The sequence below is a fragment of the Amborella trichopoda genome, chromosome 2, assembly GCF_054954075.1.
Source record: "Amborella trichopoda isolate Santa Cruz 75 chromosome 2, AtrichopodaSantaCruz75HAP2 v2.0, whole genome shotgun sequence".
In the NCBI taxonomy this organism is placed as follows: Eukaryota; Viridiplantae; Streptophyta; class Magnoliopsida; order Amborellales; family Amborellaceae; genus Amborella; species Amborella trichopoda.
Window position 1 is genome coordinate 19,295,229 of NC_142337.1, and position 17,585 is coordinate 19,312,813.

Here is a 17,585-nt window from a genome sequence, read left to right on the forward strand (position 1 = left end):
GTCGACCACAACCACCCGGCAGGACCCATTCCGGGTCCAAGTTGGGGTTCATGTTTTGGAGCCAAAGGGTTGGGTGCGGGTCCAAAACCCTAGACCCGAGTTGAGTCCAGTCAGGTTCAAGTCCAGGTTAATCCATACCTGACCAAACCCATTGCCACCCCTACAATTTCTAGGAATACTTGAAAATGAGAGGAAAGTACAAAACTTTCTTCTCTGAAATATGACTCCATGCCCCTAAAATGCTTCATATCCTTGCTACATGCTAATAAATAAACTTCAATGCTTCTTTTTGCAAATGTGTATTTCAAATTCATTATCTTCCTTCCTATACACACCACGTTTGAGCTGGTAGAGAGAATTCAACTGGGGCTGGATGCACAATCAATGAGCACGCGCATAAATACATGGGTCTGATGTTTGTAAGCATTTGTGCATTTTTGTGACCCTAAATACTGTAAGGATTCAGGTTTGAGCTTTGTTTGGTGGAGATGATGGTAACTGCAATAGTACATCCCAAGTTCAAATCCTACAACTGAACGACCCAAAAAAAAAAACAGAAAAAATCATCACTGCTTTTTCTTTTAAAATATAGTTCCAAAGTTTTGCTAAGACCCCCACACTTCCAAAAGGCTCATGCGTTGAACTACTACATTAGAGTTTATTAAACAAGCCCAGCAGAGATCCTCCGATTCAAGACTTCCCAACATCCTGCATGTTACAACTTGTAAAAATTGAGATGGTTCTTTTTGAAATTTTGGTTGCAAGAATTTTTTTCGCCCTTACTTTCCCTTACTGCAACCTGTTGGGCCTTTCACAAGCTCGTAATTATCTCCCTGTCATATACTAAATATAGCTTGTGATAGACTTTATCTGTTCAGTTTCACTTGAACTGCTTTCCGAGTCATCACTATCAGAATCCATTGACAACAATCCATCTCTTGCTGCCCCCTCTGTGAATTGGATGTAGGGGGGATGTCCATAGTAAGAATGACAAGGTTGAGATATGCACTTTGCAGGGGCCGTGAAGGATTGGCATGCAAAGGATCAGTGCTGAGGGCAGGGAGAATAAGGATGTACAGTCGACCACATTGTCAAGAGGATGTAAGGGTTGACCATGTGTTGCATCGGATATGGTGAATATAGGGGGTAGAGTGGTTGGAACTGACCCAAGTGGAGTGCAGGTTTAGTGATGAAAGGAGAACTTGAAACTGATAGATTGTCTGTTAGTGGAGTTTGGGTGTGGGGTCTATTGGTTTGCATGGCTGAGATCGGGTGCATCTGAAAAGATGAATAATTCGTAGGCCTAAACTGAGAAGTGGGACATGTTGGTCTTGATGGTGGGATAGCTGTAGATCTCTGTGTATTCAGAGGCAGCTTGATGGGTAGAGGGGATTGCTGCTGTCTCCTTCTGGGCAGTTTTTGCACTCCATTGATTCCTTTTCCTGACAATGGCACTGGGTCAGGCACAGCCTGCTGTACAATATGGTTTTAATTATCAGATGTTTATTGGGAGGCTGTTGAGGATAGAACTGCGTTTCATGCTAAATAACATGCAATGTCACACTTAATCACAGAGATTCTAAGTGGAAAATTTTGGATCTTACAGTGTTATGCTCCGGGAGAGGATGAAACAACTCCCCTTCAGCATCGTCGTCTGTCCTGCAAATGGAATACTTTCTCAAAGAATAAATAATTTGAAGATGGAATATTACTTTTCAAGATCAAGGCACAGGCTTTATTTTTAGGATCCATGAAGATATTCGATTGATTGATATATATACACACACGAACATAAACGAGTTTTCTCTGCTTTTCTCGAGATGTTACAACAATTTGAACCTAGGGCATCATTTATATGCAGACAGAAGCTTGAGAGGGCTATCATTTCATGCATAAATATAGCTTTTTTTATAACAGTATTTTACCTGTAGTATTTTTGAAGCAGGTCCAAGTTACGGTATTTGGTCTCTTTTTGTACTAAGGCATCAGGTAAGCCAGCCATGAAAAGAACAGTGATGCCCAAGGCTTTGAAGAAGAAGCTTCCACTACATATATTCACGAGCAATGCCATTTGACACATGAGTGGAACAAAAGACTTCAACTTGTTTCTAACCATATGTTGCCTGACATATCTGTAAAAATCCAAATGCTTCAAAACATTATGATTTTCATGTTACTCATTACAATATTAAACTTCAAATTCTACAGTTTAGTTTACTGCTTGGAAGTAAACTCTGTGAGCAGGCAGATTGTAGCAAGTAGCGTAAATGATGAAAAGCCCCTATAGTGGCTAAGACAACTGCACATGGTACAGCCACAAACTACTATTATTCCAGATTCCAGAAGATAAGCATGTGAAGACTTTCCAGATAAGTATGTGAAGAATTTCCAGGATATTTGAAGGCTTCTTGTTTTCTCTTCTTTACAAAAATTACAGGGCCAATACAAAGAGTATCTATTCTTATAGCCATGCTTTAACACTAAGGTAAAATTCTATACATAGTTCAACAAAACTAGCCAATACCATCCTCCCTCCCTCCCTTCTCAAAACTTTTTAAGATTCACTCTGTTTCCACTTCCCATCAGATACTCCCCTTCATAGGGATATTCTAGAATACACCATACTAATTGTGAACTTAGAATTTCCTACTCCAAAATTTTTTACGACAAAATGCCCTTACAACATCATCATCCATGCCTTATCCCAATTATTTGGGGTCGTCTACATGAATCTTGTTCCTCCATTCTTCTCTATCAAGGGTCATAACCTGAGTAAAACCAAAATGCCGTTACAAATATAAAATATTTATTAAAAAATTGCTTGTTTAAAATTTTGAAAGTGGCATATTTATAATTTTAAATTGCTTTAAAGATCCACTCATCATTCAAAAAGTCAAAAGAATTTTTTCAAATTTAAAATTGAGTTTTGGAACGATTTTAAAAAGGTAAAAATACCTTTCCTAAAATACATGAACTATTTATAGTGAAAAGTCATTTTTGAACACATAAAGACATTTTATGGTCAAATTTTTTTGAGTAGTAAATAGTAAGTTTACTGTTAGTGTGGTGTATTCTAGAATATAATCCATATATAAATATATCTTTGGAAAACTATAATAACAATGTGTTTTTGTGTGCTTCAACAATAAGAGACATCGTTATATACCATAAAGGTGTTTCATAAATGATAAAATATGGAAGATAGTGGCTGCATAGGTACCCATGGTTGTTAATACTTGATTATGCCGTAGCAATTGATCGAACAACATCGTGGAGGGATGACAAGCACATGGCTGCTATTGCCTTGGGGTAAGTAATAGCAGTTTAGTAGGCAACATCCGAAGGGACGAAAGGATATGGAAGTTATTGACTTGGGGTAGAGAGAGAGTTCACTATACAATGAGAACATCTCAAATAATGAAAACATGTCATATGAGAAGAATAAAGTGTTTTGTTGTTCTTAACTTCTGAGAAAAAAAAATTGAATAATAGAAGGCAAATAATCACCTCAAAATCTCATCTGAATATTTAAAGCTTTGTATCAACCTGCTTGTGTACCATTCCAAAATAGGATTTCAAGATTCACGCCCAATAAAGTTGTCATAAAACCTCTTCAGATGGAGCAAGGAAGGCCATCAACAAAGGCTAATACAATACCTAGAATGTCATGAGTGGACAGAGAAGATATCCATATACCTAAATGAATGATTTCAAGAGCATATTACTATTAGAAATAAGTGTACAGATTTCATTACTAGCATATAACTATAGCAGTGCAAACCACAAAATAAAATTTTAGATAGCTAACAAACGGCGAGAAATCTGATTTGAGACAGAATCCATAGCATGTCATGACTTGGGTGTCTCAGTCAACACTTCCACAAGTCAATGGAGTGTGACACAGACATAGGAAGAGGAGTCCAAGGATTTAGTTATTTTGAACTGGTCCATATGAAACAACCTGAACTTTCCATGATCTTTTTTTTTTTTTTTATGAAGTTAACTGTTTCATTGAAGAATGGAAGAAGTAAATACAAGTATCTGAACTTTCCATGATCTTCCTATCAATGTTTCCATGGCCATGTGCAAACCAACAAGAGAGCAGGAAGTAACCATGACAAGCCAAATCAACAAGCTTCCCAACTAATTCTAAGTCCATGGACAGGTCAGAAACAAGGAAGACACTATTGAGTTGAAAAGCACAAGGACCAGAAGAATGAAATTAACTAATCCAAGCTAGAAGATGAATGACTACGATAACAGTCACTAAATGACTTCGATAACAGTCACTATGGAACTACACAGACAAGATTAGGTAAGCTAAAAGAGAGGAATTATAACTCAGATGGTTTGTCAATTCAAAGTCCATTTGAATTAACAATCTGAAGTTTAATTTGGGTATCACTTGTAATCTGCAACTGGTATGCATTATTGAATTTGCCCATGTCTTTAGACATGCTTAGGAAAGAAGTCCAGGCCTGTTGGGAAAAATAAACCTAGATTTATACCCTACATCACCAATATCAATGAATTACAAGAGTGGTGATTTCATATATTAGGGAGAAAATTTCATTCAGACTTATTATAAAATCGATTTATAATTTTACCACGGTTTGAATTTGATATGTCAAAGCAGTCCCACACACCAAGGTAACCTAAGGAAAGAACAGGAACTTGCACTTCAAAACATGCTTTCCACTAGCAATTTCCACAACTCTGAAATGATATTCGGTACAGTCATGCTAATAAATTTTAATCTAATAGTTTATAATCACCTGAAGGTCTATGGAAAGTATCATGAATGTTTAACCATCATTTCATAGTGGATCAGAATGATCTCTGGTTTTCAATAACTCGTATGAAATCTAGAAAATAACATGAGGTTGTAATTTATTAGGCATACATAGAGTAAATGAGATGGTGGAAAGCATACTAAGAATTCCATTCATGATTTCTCGCATGTTTGTAGACTATACAAAGAACAGAATGCGTGGATTGTCAATTCACAATGCTCAACATGATCCTCACCAAAAAAAGAAGGGTGCAAATGCAAAAAAAAAGGTGATGATCAGGACATGCCATGGGTGCCACATACCATACCAACACAATGGAAACCAGGACCCTATTATTTGGGAGTACCAAAATGACTTTCTTTTGTTCTGGTTAATATTACAACCCATTCTGATAAAATAAACTTTATTTCACAATGACCTCTTGTTTTCTCTTTGATGTAACAATTGATTAGGTGGATTATTAATTCTAATTCTTGTTTCTTTTGTTTACCCTTCATCTGCGATGCAAGGATGGAATAGTAACAGTATATTAAAAAGTGGATGGCATATGTTGAAAGTTAATTATAAGCCATGAAATTGGTGTACGAGTGTTTTTAGACTATGTTTAGATAGACCAGAAAACTCATGAACAAACGACTCTACCTATAACTGAGGTTTACATGGACCCCATTCAGAATAACACAACCACATGCTCTATCAGGACACATTCCAAAGATTCTTGTTGAGAAATGATACCACTACCAGAGAATCAAATAACACGTGATTTTTGAGGCATTATATCCATGACATGTAGTTATGGGTGCCTGTTAGTAAAGCCACATTACTGGTAAGCAAAGAGGTATTCTTGGCAAATTAAGACAGAACTAGAAACATTGCCTTTGGGAATGATAGTGCTACTGAAGTAGAAGCAAAACCCCCAGAATGTATCTCACCCACAAACATGCACACACACACTGACACCACACCACAGACGTGTGTATGTGGTGTGCATATGGATGCAAAATGTGGGAGTGGATATTTGTGTGCACAAGTATGGGTGAGGAATGTCGAGACACACGCACGTGTATGTAGCAAAAGAGAGATATGGATGTATGAAATCGGATGACAATAATAATTTTTATTTGTTAAAAGCAAACAATTTCATTCCGAGAATGTCATTGATTTGTAAAAATATCATTCCGTGATGAGCAAAAGGTGGCCGCCTTGCAATATATTGTTTACGAGGAAATATAATTCAGGTAGAAGCTGTGAATATCTGAAAGAAGTGATCCCAAATCACAGGTCAAATATGACAAATCCTATTAGACTTACTCATTTTGAGGAAGATTTCGTGTCCTCCCACCTTATTTAATGCACAAAAATAAGCAAGATGGGCAACTTGCATCAGATGGCCGCATGCCCTTCTCCTCTTCGAGTATTTGTACAGGACAAAGCATTGGGTTTTGTCGATTAGGGTAAAATATTTTCCTCTGGACACCAGGGTTTTCATATAAAACATGCTCCTGTATATCAAACACATATTATATCCACTGGGGTTCTGTCATATTATGCAATGAGCTACTCACTATGTAAAGAGAGATGAAACTTGAGAGACTTTGGGAGGCAGGTAATGACATAGTAAAGCTACTACTTCAATGATTTAGAAAAACAAAAGGGATCACCATAGACGGTTCAAGTGAGTTTCATAACATACATACAAATGCAGTATTCCATGTGTCTGTTTACATATCATAATTTTCAAGCGTACTATGTATTATTCTTCCTTGAGGTGAACGACAATAACCATGGCCCTAATAAAGTCAATAATAGTTCACATTATATGAAATTTCAGATATCTTGTAGGTCACCAACATTTGAGTAACTTTAAAACTAGAAGCAGCTGCGAACAATTAGCACATCAAAAGCCTAATCTACAAAGGAATAGTATCAATAACAGAAGAAAAACCTTCATGAAAATTTTGTTGCCGCCATCAAACTATCAGCTATTTATCATGTATAAGGGCCATTGTAGTCATTGAAATAAAAGAGAAAAAAGCGAAGTGCGTGGGGCCTAGACAAAAACCTAGAGAGTGTTTTCTGCTGCGTTGTGTTTGAAAGAAACCTCGAAGAAGGCAGGTCAGAAAAAAGTGACTCTAGCCTCCAAAATCTTTCCAAAACAAAGACGAGGTGAAGGTATTTGTCTTTAGTGCATCATCGATCCGAGGGAATCATGAGGGTCTACGAGATTCTAGAGGATAAAGGGTCAGGGGTTTTGCTCGTATTTAGGCCTGTCAATGTTCAAAAATGCAGATTTGGCCGCCTAGATGGTTTGGGTGCCTAGCCGCCTAGGCGCCCACCCAAAGACAAGGTGCCCTCACCAAAATTGAAAACCCCCCCCATACGTTATATGCTCAATTTCATCGTCCAAATGAGAAAAAATTCAATTAATCACAAAAAAATCAATTTTAGTTATAAACACATAAATATATCATTAAAAAAAAAAAAAGTAAAAGAAAAACCACATGATCCACAACATAATATATTGTAGCAAAACCAAATCAAAACCCCCTTTCAAATATGATAATACTTTAAAAATAGCAAAATCAAATTGATGTCAGTGCAAACCTCATCTATTGGAATGCCAAAAGTCCTCAAAATCAACTACTAGAAGCTCCAAATCCACCCACGACCTATTGCCTTTGTTTTGTGAAGAAATCGAAAAAATCAAAAAGTCATTAATCTTTCGATAAATCTCAAAATAGTGGTTTTGAGGGAGTTTTTCTCACCCTAAAAGCTACGATTTTGGTTTTGGGGGTTTAGAATACCCCCCTCAATCATTTTTCCCCATTTTTTGGGGTGGGAAATGACTTTTTTTAACCCTCATCGAGACCCATTTTCGCCTTTTTTCAACTTGTCATGAGGCGGCGCCTAGGCAGGCACCTAGACTATAGAGCCGAGGAGGGGCCTTGCCTGCCTAGGCAGGCGCCCAAACGCAAGCCGCGTAATGGCCCCACCTAACAAGTGCCTAGGTGTTTTTAAAAAATTTCCAAGGCAATCGGGAGGGCGAATTTTAGAACATTGAGTCTTGTGTATGTGGAAGGAATATTAATAAAAGTTGCCTAAATATTGCTGAACACTTTTTACAGTTCCACCTCACAGTCTAGTCATGAATTGCTCAAAATCCTCAAGATGTGTAGTGATGGCCTGCAAACCTCCATCATATAATAGAGAAAGAGGAGGGTGGAAGTGATCATGGCAATAGAGGCCATGGACGAAGAGGCAGAGGCCGCATATTCCAGCCTAACCAAGGATGTAGTCTTCTGCCTAACCTAAAAACTTTCAGTAGAATATCAATGTTGGAAATAATGGAGGAACATGTCAAATTGTGACCTCCAAAGCCACATCAGAAGGAATACTATTATTGATATATAACTAAAGGAAAAAAGCTCGAACAATGGAGACCACACAGCTCTCCTGGCCTAAAAATCTCTCCAAACTTAACAAGAGATGTCCCTATATAAACCCTCAATGGTAGTGCCACATGCCCAAGGCTAAAAGTTTTGGACATGACCTAGGCAATAGACTGTCAAACCCTACGTTAGTCAACCACAGTACACTCCCACAGAAGTGTAGAATTCACTATGATTTATTATATTTACATGCCGGCCTTAAAAGCCACAAACCCCAACATAGCCTGAGTTCAAGTTGGACTGGCAAGTTTTAGAGCACAGAACATGAACTGAACCAAAATAACTTAATTTGTTTTATAGAATGCCGATTTATTCTATATATGATGTTCATCTTTTATAACTTTAATTTATATGAGTATGAGTTTGGCCTCTAAGTATTAGTTGGCGTTTGAAAGAAAAGATGTTTCTATTTAATAAAACCAAACAAAATCATGAACTCATCCGAACCAATGTTGGCAACCGGCATCCATCCTTGAGTCATTATAATATTCGTAAAATGTTTGTTTTCCATGCATGACTATATCTACTTACTAGGTAGTGTTCAATAAGAAACACAGCAGTCAACCTATGCTATGAGAGATCATAACCAATTGCACTCAGAACCCATTCATGATACTCATCCTAGTGTTTTCCCCTTCCAATTTTGAATCATCACTTGCAAGACCATAAATCTAAAACCTGATTTGAAATAAAATTTAAGTTGACAAAATTGAAAGAAAATTAACAATAAACTCACAAATGCAGACAGCAAGAAGTCCCATAAAATGAACCAAACAACAGAAAGAGGACAGCTAAACAGAGCAGCAGACCCAAATATTAAACCTACGGAAAATAAAGCTAAAGATCAAAGCATAAAGAACTGCATACCCCAGGATTTTCTAGAGAAACAGATGGCTCCCCTTTCCGTAATATGCTAAACTGATTAAAATCCAATTCGTACATATCTTCACATCCATGTCGTATACCAAGAGAAGCAAAAACTATAATTTTCCGCATAGTGTGAGTCTGAGCATTTTTTAAGGAAAGCAATTCAGATTCCATAATTCTTTTGACTTCCCTTGAGCAGAAGGGAACCTTAGTGGGGTTTCTATATGAAAACACATTTCCTGACCCCTTAAGTGGATTTTCATGACCGGAACAGCTCAATCCCGAAAAAGGTTTGTATCTTTTGAGTTTTTTACTGACTTTGAATTTATGCTTTCCATTCTCCCTCTTATTGATTACATTTCCACCATGTTTATCTACTCTAACAACAGGCAACAGCTTTCCTTCACTAAAATTTCCATGCTCTTCTTGTTTCACATTCAAACATGTGTGTGCCGCGAGAGCTTCAGTTGATTTTTCTAGTCTGTGGAACTGTATCGCTTTATTTTCACTTTCTTCTAGGCTCATTAACAATCTTGTTGAAGTCTCAGCAATACCTGATTCCTCTCCATCTTCATCTTCATAGCTATCATTATCATCAAAGGACTCGCCATCGTCATCGGGATTTCCATAATCTGTGCCAGAATCATCTACTTTGTTATGGTTGTCAAGACAGAGAAATTCAGTCTCGTCCCTGTACATCCAATTTACAATGTTGACATTTTCATTGTCCAACTTTGGAGTGCATTGTTGATTCTGTTGCTTTAACTTCGCATCGGTATCATTATAATTTGGTACTTCTGTACCAACTTTAATTAGTGTTGTTATTTGCTCTCTTCAACTGCTTGATTCTATCACAGAGCTCATTTTGGCAACCACCCTGGAAATTATGCTCAAGGATCAGGTTCCAAGATATCAAAACAAAAAGATGATCCAATGTCAATTAACCTGGAAAACAATGACATTAACTAACATATTCTCAGAATTTTCAAAACCAATCCTTGACAAGGCACCTGTGATGAATTCGCAAAAGTAGTTTTAGCACAGAGATTAGAGATATGATTTTGCAAGATGGTTAGGGAATATATTTCAATCGATCATCGCAGAGTACGTTCATTTTGTGCATAGAACCGAGTGAAGTTGCTGAAATACAAATATATGAACACATTACCAAATCTCAAATGCATTAACAAAGGGCACATGTTAGAATGTGATCAAAATGATTATAAGAAAGTGGGGCATATCAAACATGGCAATTACCCTTGGCCTATTCTATTCCAACTTCCAAGTGCACATATTGGGGACCATTTGATTTCCAAGCCAAATTGCAATTAGACCATTTTGAAAATTTGTCACTTTGCAATTTGGCTTCAAAGGGTGATTGAAGAGAAGACTCCCTGCAACTCTGGACTGTGTTGGAAGACCCATGAAGCATACTGCTGAAATGGGCCATGGACTTATCCTCAGAGATGTACTTGTAATCCATGGTCTAGGATCGTATCTTCTCCACTTATTGGCTGACTTTGATGGTCCAATCATGAACCCCTACGAAGGGTTGAGAACGTGCAGTGAGATGCGGTCTCTAGAAATGATGGAGTCCTCAATGTTTTTTTCGTAATCCTAACTCTATGGATCCAATTCCCATCAAACTTTCTTAGATATGTTTTAATTATATTTCAGATAATTAAAATGAATTTCTAGACCTCTCTAGGTATTTTATTTTATTAAATATGATTTTTAAACAGAGAAAAATTAATTTCCTGCATTTATATTAATCAGAAAGAAACATAAAATATTTGGAGGTTTTATAAAAATTATTTTATTATCTGAAAATTAACTAGGTTCATTAGGCCCACCATATTGTGGGGAGGTAATGCCCACATGGCCACCCACCTCCTACATACTTTCCTAAATTGAAATATGGCAATTATGCCACATGTTGACTTGATATTTTAAGAAACCTTTTTGTGTAGAGATTTTGATTGATTTCAAAATAGAAAGATGTAAGAAATTAATTGTCATTGATTTCAAAATAGGATAGTGTAAGAAATTGATTTTGATTGATTTCAAAATAGGAATGTGTAAGACAATAATTTTGATTGATTGATTACTTTCTCTACACAAAATATTTGAGGGGAATGGAGTTTTGGAAACTGAGGGATAAGGTTCCTTCCTTTAATTATGATGGTTGATTTTGGGAAAAAATGGTTGAGATCTCTTCACCCCATAGGTCTTCAAAATCAAAGGTCAAGATTAAACCTCATGATAATGGAAAAACCCTAACCCTATAAACCCTAGCATCTTGTCTATAAATACTAACTATGGGGGTTCTATTTTACATCTCTATATATCTCTCTCTAAGCAACTAAAGGGGACGTGCCCCCACTCAAGCCTTCTCTCTCTTCTTCTCTCATTCAAATTAGGGTTTAGGAAAGAGCTAACCCTAAGGGGTGGCACACCCAAGCCACACAAGCCCTAGCCCTAGGCCTTTGCCTCATGCTCATGTGTTGAGCCCTGGTCAAAGAAACCCCATGTAATGCTCTCTAAGAGTTTTGCCTAGGCTTCTTTAATTGTGAGGTGTGCTCTTGACCCAAGATCTCGTACGCCAACGAAGGAGGATACTCGGTTTAGGGTGTACAAATTCCTTGGGGGTAACCTGAGGCAAGGTATTGTTTCATATTTTGTACTTCTGTTGCTTCCATTTCTTTCTTATGTAATTTTCAGTTCTACATGATGATTATGCTTTTCTTTTAATGCCATGCAAGTGAGAGGTCTTGGCTTTTTCATTAAGTCAAATTGTATTTTGGACACTTGTAAGTGATCCGAGTGGCAATATGTATAAAAGAGTAAAAAAATTTAATCGATATTAACTTGCCCGATCACCTAGTCCACCTTTCATCTCTCTCTCTCTCTCTCTCTCTCTCTCTCTCTCTCTCTCTCGCACACCATTCATTTTTAGGGATTGAGAGAAAAAAATCTTCAAAAATTCAAGAAGTTTGAATATTTTTCTTCCTCTTTTTTTTTTTGCTATTGAAAAATTCAAATAATACAAAACCTCTTCTGGAATCTAACATATTTTGCATAGGATTCGTTGTGAATCATCAAGCAACGTTATAAGAGGGTTCTTTTATGAATTAGAGCTCAATATCCATCTGAAACATCGAGGATCAAAGATTGGGCAAAAAAGATAAATATCTATGAATTTTGATACCTTTCCTTCTTTTGAAATGTCTTCTTCGGGTTTAAATAGGATGGGGGATCCAGGAGGCAAAACTGGTTTGCGCCCAAATAAAAACAATTGAAACAAAGTTTTGTACAATTTTTGTAACCAAGATACAAATGCGAGGACAAATACATTTAAAAAAAAATGCCTTGCCGGTATGAAGGGGGATGTTGTCCAAAGTGAAGATACTTAGATAGATGTAGAAGGAAGATGCTCGACTATTTTGGATTTTGTTTTCTTGAAACTGGCTAACTTATTAATTAAAGCAAAACGAATTACAACACAAGTGGTAAAACTGTGACCAACAAGGAGGGTGCTAAGAGTACGGGGAGAGAAGCAAAGAATACAAATAAACCCAAAAAATAAAATACGAAGTACAAATAACATCGAAGCTACAAGAGGGAATAGCAAAAAATTGAAATATAGGAGAGGGAGAGGAGGAGAAGGAAGAAGGTGACGAAGATCTGCCTTGAAGAGAGTGGATTGCGAGAAACCGATTAAGGTTGGATTTGCAAAGAACAGAAGATGGTAACTGCAGAGGCGAGCCTTGACGACTGGGTCTTCGAAAGGCCTAAGAAAATGATTGTCGAATCCTCAGGAGAGCAAACGGCCGAGCCCCGAGAGAAAAAGCTGAGACAACTTGAATAACTTCAAACCTTCATTAGCATGGACACATCTCCCATACACTTGGACAAACCCTAAGAGACAAGCTTCAAAAAGATAAAGAAAAAGAGAGAAAGGAGGAAGGGATTGTGTGCTGCAAAAGGATGCAAAAAGAGAGGAAGGGAAGAGAGTATGGGAAAGGGAGGAAGGGGAGAGACTATGGGATAGTGTGGACGAGAGGAAGAGAGTGAAGAGAAGGTATGGGAGAGAGAGGAAGAGAGTGGAGAGATGATAGAGATGAAGAAAGTAGGGGAGAGAGGGGAGATAGTAGTATAGGTACCAGAATCGAGAGTGAAGCCAGAGAAAGAAACCCCCCAAAACCACAAAAATGTTCAGTAAACAATCATTTTTCTATTCTTACCTTCTTTTTTTCTCCTTGTCATCTTCTTCTTCTTTTTCCTTTTTTTTTTTATTTTTGAAATTTGGATTTTGGATGCCAAAAAAAATAAAAAGGTGGCAAGTGAGGCAAGCATTATAGAGTTCAAGGCGGACTTGAATATATTTGGTGGTACCGAGGAAGATGATGTTGAAGGGAAGACTAATGTGAGTTCCTCATAAAGTTCTAAGAGAGGAATTGGGTTTAAGAAGCCTCATATGAAGAGGCCTGGGGATGTCATTTAACCACCCCTCTCTCCTGCCCCTCCGAGTCCAAGGCTGCAATAGAGAAAGGGAAGAAGCAAGTAAAAATGAAACTAGGTTTAAGAAGAAAGACCAAGCCCGAGTAAATCAATATATTGGTCATTGGATATATCAAGTGGGAATTGCTTTCGATGCTTCTCACTTCAACGGCTTTCATCCAATAATGGCGAAAAGTGGCCAATTTGGGCCAGGGTTAAGGCCCCAACCCCATATAATGAATTTTCCTTTAGGGACGATGTCTATTGATGCATCTGATGATATTCACAATGCACTTTCTATTTTTTCTTTGGTTTATGAGAGTACTGAGGAGGTGGAGCACGTCATCAGGTAGTAAGAAAGCTACTGCCAATCCGTCTAATGCTAATTTCTGATGAAGAACACTCTACAAGAAGCTCACAATTAAGGCTATTGTTGAAATGCCAAGGGTAAAGGAGGCACTTGATAAGGCTGAGGCCATGACAGTGTTCATCTACAGTCACACCCTTATCATTAGCGTGATATGCAAGTTCATTGAGAAGAGGGATATTGTGAGGCTTGGGCTCACAAGGTTGTCACATCTTCCTAACTTTATAGAGCATAATGAAGAAGAGAAACCAATTGCAATTTGCGTTCGCTTCAAATGATTGGGATAGATGCAAGGGGTCCAGGCAAGCTAAAGGGAAGAGAGCATGTCATATTGTTTTATCTAAGTCTTTATGGAGTGGGATTGTGTAAAACTTTAAACAAAACTAACGAGATTGGTCAAGGGTCAAATCTAATGCCTGCTTAAATATGGGATTTGGTGAAACTCTTGGTACCTTTTTTTTTTTTTTTTTTTTTTTTTTTATGAGTGCAACTATCATTGGTATCAGTCCTAGCTCCCACATTATGTGCTAACTCGGTGTTGAGTTGTATCACATAATTCATGTGAACAATAACAAGGATTAAATGGAAAGAGGACTAGAACAACTTATATACAAAAACTTATGGGGCAAATGATAAAACGTAATCACATGAATATCATAATGAAATAAATTTAAAAAATGAAGAAACAGCAAAACTACATATAATGGAAGACTACTTATATAGAATCGAAGAAATAGTTTGACAATAAAAGCAGAAGGAAAACTATTGGTTTTGTTGTTGTTGTCAGCTCATACACCTACAGGAGCTTCCAAAACTTGAACATTTAATATTTCACCATTACTAGTGTGTTTGAACTCTGAAGCATGTCGCACGATATGTCTTCAAGTAATATAGGAGTTAGCTTCCATGATGCATGTCTTGGTCTGAGCTTTTAAACATTAGATAAAATCAAAATTCCAGTTGGGCAGTGCATTAGCATCATTCACAGAGGAATTTGTGCAGGTTACAATATTGTATGCCAAATGAGCAAGTATGAGGAACAAGAAGCAGAAATGCCAACTAAGTTTGTTCACGTTGACTGATGCACATGGTACATATCAATAGTTAGGCATATTGTTTATTCTAGTGTTATTAAGGCCAAAGGAGATGGGAATATTTGTCTGGTACTGACAGAAACATGCCTTTTGGTCGAAGATGAACCAAAGGAAAGTAGCATCGGTTAAGTTAAATCGGTTTGAAAAGGATCCTTACAGCAATACAATGTTAACTTTTTCTCTAAAAAAAAAGGGGTTTGAAAAGGACAAGAAGAAAGGAAGCAGAGAATTATTACATTGTTCTTCTCTTTTCTAATTTACAGTTACAAGAATGATCAGACAGGACCTCCCACTCTCCCAATTCAATGGTCACTACAATCTCAATAGGAAATGGTTATGACATAATTATTTACATGAGTACAGGACCTGAATTGAGCTGCAATGCTGTGGAAGAAATACAAGGGTTGCAATTTTTTCTGGTAGCATTTCCAAGGTAAATACGTTAATAACCATTTTTTATTATCATTGTGGGAAGACATGGCTCGAAATCACCAGAGTTACTCGGGTGCAACATTTTGCCCAGTTTGAGGCAAACAGATGGGAACTAGCCGAGTCAGCCCAGTTCCCAATATTTTATTATATTTTTCTTTTGGACTCTGCTGACTCTGATAGATTAGGCCAAGTCTGTCAAACATTACTTGGTTTGAAGTCCTGATCCAAGTGCATGTTTTCCAACCCTTGGTAATTAGTAATCATAACAGCAAATAAATCATGTGGAAGTTACTACTTCAACCTGATTCAAGATAGTCATAAATGAGCACCAAAAGTCATTTAATACTAACATATTCCCCTTTGGCAATTTGTTAATGGACAAAGACAAACGCACATACGATTTTACACCATGGATTTCCTAACATAGCATGTCTATTTTGATCTAGGCCGCCGGATTTGCCGTATTTATTATTCAAAAGTTAGTAGTAATATATTTCAGTTAAGGAACATCAAGTATCTGCACCAAGTCATAGACAATTCAAAATCCTAAAAATCTATTGAAATAGACTCTCTCATATGCCTAATAAATGGTACATGACCACAGTGTCAACTCTACTACTCAAAATAAGCAACTACATCAACAGGTAATTTGTACTGTGTGGAAATAAATCAAATACTAGACAGCCAAATTTAATACCATACTATCAGCACAATTCACTAATCTAACTCCTCCCAAGCCTCTCATGCCAGTCCCAAGCCCAGAGAAAAGAGGAGGGTTGTATTGGGTTAGCAGCCAGCATAAAACTTTGCTCCATCTTTCCATGAATCATAAACTAATGTTATATATTCATGATAAGGTGTTCCTTTGATAAATAGAATGGTGGAACAAGATTCGTGTAGCCAATCCCAAATTGTTGGAATAAGGCCTAGATGATAACGATGATGATGATCAGCTTCATTCACAAATGACTAATGGCATGACAATATACAGGTGAACAAAGTAAACGATCACCCAAAGCCATTTTCCTTATGCCTGCATCAATAATATCAACAGAAAAAACACAAGCATTCGCCGCTTGGAAACTAATTTTCTTGATTGAATGAGAGACAGACATAAATAAATTGATAAATAGATAGATAGATACACAGAGAGTTAAATGTCATGTACAGATAGGCAAAGTTAAATGTCATTGTCCTGGCAAACTCAGAGAGAAGAACTTAAATGCCATATTTCAGGGAAATAAAGAGACAAAGTGGACATTTGAAAGAGAAGAGAGAACTGGGATGGGGTGAGGGAGAGGATTTCTTACTTGTTTCTATTTAAAGTCATTAACTAAAGCCTCCAACAACGATATCCTCTCCATTAGCTCCACATTCTTCTGCCGCTCCCTCTGCAACTCCGCCAATATCTCAGCCACACCCTCTGCTCCCCTCTCCAAAGAAACAATCTTCGCTCCCTCAGAGTTCTCAGCAGTAGAAGGGTAGCAACCCAAAGCAGCCGGTAGTAAAGAAGAAGAAAGATAATGCTTTATATTTTCAGAAGGATAAGGGGCAGGTCGCGCTGTTCCACAATAACACAATACAGGGGCGGAGGAGGAGGAGGAGGAGCCACCTCCATTAAACCCTCTGCCCTCAGAAACAGGGGGCTGCTGCTCACCATTCATGAAGTACCCGTTGCAAGTTGCTGCACAAGTGCCGTCGCCGTCGCCGTCGCCGTCGCCGCCGCCGCAGATAAGAGAGTGAAGTTGAAGATCGTTGTTGAGAATGTGAAGGCCTGCCATGCCTCCTGCCGGACCTGTAAATCGCAGTCACGCCAACAGCTTTTGGGAAAAAGGGCGTGGCGTAATTGACGTACGGACACAAAACATTAGGAGAATACGAAATGGGCTAATTTTTTTTATAAAAGGTCGATCAACCTCATCCATAATTTTTTATTGTTTTAATGTTTTTCGTTTTTGTTAGTAGGGCTCCCCTAGCTCAGTCTAGAGAGTAATCCAAAGTCTCCACCTCGTAACGTTCTTTTCTTCCAAAAAAAAAAAAAAAAAACAACCAGCAGTACGAGGATAGAGACCTTATGTCGCTT

The 17,585-nt window shown here is 37.6% G+C and overlaps 1 non-coding gene across 18 annotated transcripts; it reads right to left on the bottom strand.

Moving 5' to 3' along the window:
- Positions 1-473: 473 nt before the first annotated feature.
- LOC18445683 (uncharacterized) lies at positions 474-17,378 on the bottom strand. Of its 18 annotated transcripts, none has more exons than XR_016049337.1 (6): positions 16,813-17,378; positions 9,110-9,986; positions 6,136-6,295; positions 1,926-2,132; positions 1,605-1,659; positions 474-1,470 (listed from the first exon to the last, which is right to left on the bottom strand). It is a non-coding gene; the product is annotated as an uncharacterized LOC18445683 (transcript). The 18 variants fall into 16 exon arrangements; XR_016049335.1 differs by having other exon boundaries at positions 6,105-6,295; XR_016049336.1 differs by having other exon boundaries at positions 474-1,473.
- Positions 17,379-17,585: the final 207 nt, after the last annotated feature.